Genomic DNA, 3,256 nt, shown 5'->3' with positions numbered 1-3,256 from the left:
GGTTAGTCTGAGAACCGATACTGTAGTAGGCTATCATTCTGGGACCTGATGGTCGGTCTGGGAACCGATGGCATCGTTGGTTACTGGTCTGGGAAGCGATGGTCGGTCTGGGAGCCAATGGCGTAGTTGGTTATCAGTTTGGGAACCGATGGTCGGTCTGGGAACCAATGGCGTAGTTGGTTATCGGTCTGGGAAGTGATGGTGGACAGGAGAGAATCATCTGATAACCAAGGAACAGGTGCAGCAGCAGGTGTCAGGTATACTGGAGACAGGTAGTAAGCCTGGAGCCTGGGAAGCCTGGAGTCTCGGGATAACTTTATTTAAGGCACTGGATGGTTCTGTAAATCCATCTTATATCCCCCTTGGTGATTGCTGAACCAGGAAGTGTCTTTCCCTGAGATAACCTGGATCATGGGACCCCTGTCCAGGAGTCAGCTGAGACTGGGTGTCATGGCGACGCGCATGACCGATGGACTCTGCAGAGAACACCAGGAGGCCATTGGCCAGTAGGGAAAGTGACACAGGGACATCATGCCAAGAAGTGCTGACGGCAGGTCTGCGGCACAAGATACACCAGCGCACCAGTGACAAGCGCAGGTCACCACAGTTCCTGACAGTTTGAGAACTATTCACATCTAGTTCTCCATCTTATCCGATATATGCGGATCTGTATCGAGAAGAATCATTATGTTCAGTGGAACTATCTGAAGGGATCCATGCAAACGTAAACTATACAGGGATGTATCGCTCCTTCAGTGTTTCATCATTGATTTTGTTGGCGTGAAGATGCATGACAATTAGAATATCAGTTTCTGTACAAAGGACCTCTGGGTGAGCGCTCCAGCTGCCCTGCTGTTACTTATTACCTGTGCCACGTAATGAGAGAGTCATGTATATCTAACTACGGAACTTAATAGTATTCCCAAGCTGGTCTGTTCTTAAGATGATGTGAATGGTCGCTGTTGTAGACTCATTATATTTTGTTATAGCGTTGGGATAAATGTGCCAACACAGAGGGAGAGATGTATCGTTAATCATGTTTATTGCCCAAAAAGTACCATATAAAGGATGAAAAGAAAAAGGTAATGCAAAGTATAATCTATATACTAACATTAAGTGGTGATATGAAGAATAGATCAGGGGGCAGGGCACACACAGTTATATGCACCAACTGTTACATTGTTTCTTCTGGTAATTATAGTTTAGGAGATGAACCTTTAGCTGTGAAGGTGACCATACTAGTCCGAGGTCACAATTCTGGAAATACTGGTGTGGCTCTGTTACTACTGAAATGTAACACAAGAATGAGCCAGTCTGAAATGACAGTAGCAGCAATTACACTGTTATCTGTACATGTCAGTCATGGCCAATGTGCTGCTGGCAATGTAGGAAAATGACATGTCTCAGAAGACAGAGAGGTCCCATCTGTCAGAATTCTGACATCCTGGTGAGTGTTTTCACCATACTCCTACCCCTTTCCTGCCACTACCCCACTGCCCCTCGTACAGTAATCCTAACCAACCCCAGTACTTTCCTCTGGGAAGTGTTGGGATTCTGACCATCAGGATCCCAACTGTAATTTAACTGCATCCCAACACCCTAGTACTTACCCCTAATCCTACCAATAGTGCCTAACCCTAATCCTACCAATAGTACCTAACCTTAACCTCTCCCTAGTGCCTAACCCTAATCCTACCAATAGTACCTAACCTTAACCTCTCCCTAGTGCCTAACCTGCACCGGAAAGGACACTGATTACATCATTGATATACTTGTAGCCTCCATAACCCAGTTATTGGTACGGTCTAGTAGTATATTTACAATGAAATGTCTGGACAATCTGATTGTATCCAATTTAATTGCTTACAATTGTACAGTGTTGCAATCTCAAATTGGCATTGCTAATAAATCACGATTGTTCTGTATCCATCTGGAGCCTGTGAGTTGGTAATGGCCTGTGGGCCTGATTCTGGTTCACTTGCAAAAGCAAATTCTTACTCTAATGGACAAAACCATGTGCACTGCAGGTGGGGAAGATGTATCATGTGCAGAGAGAGTTACATTTGGGTGGGGTGTGTTCAAAATGATATTTACATTGCAGTGTCAAGGCGCATGCACACTTGACGATTTTCAGCTGAAAATCGGTCAAAACAGCCTTTTTGAGCAATTGTCAGCTGAAAATCGCCTAGTGTGTATGGCCCAGAGATTGCCCACTAGCGATGATGCGCGCTCCCGCATCATCGCTAGGAAAGTGGTTGATCTGCTGGTTTTACTGGTGACTGACGCTACAGCACGCGGGGGGGGGGGGGGGACACACACACACACACTACTTACCTCAGCCGCCACACTGCCGCGCTTCGGTCCGCTCGGTCAGACTGAAAACAGACCGGAAACAGTGCAGTATGGCCCAAAACAAATATGGCCGCCGCATATGTGCATATAATATATGCATATATGCGGCGGCCATATTTGTTTTGGGCAATCTAGAGCCACGGTCGGCGGCCCTGCCAGTGGGGAATCTGGACCGGCCCACCGGGAAATGGCCCGGTTTCCCAGTGGGCCAATCCGCCTCTGACCTGGAGTGACGCCTGTTATTGCCTGTAATATATATATATTATATTGTTGGTGCATTTAAATGAATACATTGGTGGCAGTGGGCATATAAATATATAAACATTGTTGGGCAGTGTTGGCGGTAACGTATACATTCCTGGTCTGTGCCAGCAATGCACCAACACTGCCCACCAATGTATATTTTGTTATTGCGCAGGCCAGCAATGTATCCATTACCACCAACACTGCCCACCAATGTCCATATATTTATATGCCCACTGCCACCAATATATATATGGAACCCTTGGAATTCAAACCCAGCCCATTTATACACACTGGGCGACTTTGAGCTGAAAGTCGCTCAAAACACCCAGTTTGAGTGGCTTTCAGCTCAAAGCCGCCCAGTGTGTATGCCCCGGCGGTGAGCAGATGAGCGGTTTTAAGGACGGCTTTGCACAGCGCTGCGCTATGCGACGCCGTCCTCCCCCTCTGTCGGCGCTGGGCAGAGGGAAAGCCGCTCAGTGACATCATCGCTGTCCATACACGCTGGGCATAGTTGCCCAGCGTGTATGGACCTTAACTCTCTCTGCACATGTTTTATCTGCCCCCCCTGCAGTGCAGCATGGTTTTGCGCATTAGAGAGAGAATTTGCTTTTGCAAGTGAACCAGAATCAGGCCCTGTGTGCGTTACCATGTCTGGGTT

Source organism: Crinia signifera, chromosome 8, assembly GCF_055691185.1.
Source record: "Crinia signifera chromosome 8, ASM5569118v1, whole genome shotgun sequence".
NCBI lineage: Eukaryota > Metazoa > Chordata > Amphibia > Anura > Myobatrachidae > Crinia > Crinia signifera.
The sequence above is the reverse complement of the archived record's forward strand: the minus strand, read 5'-3'. Positions refer to the sequence as shown.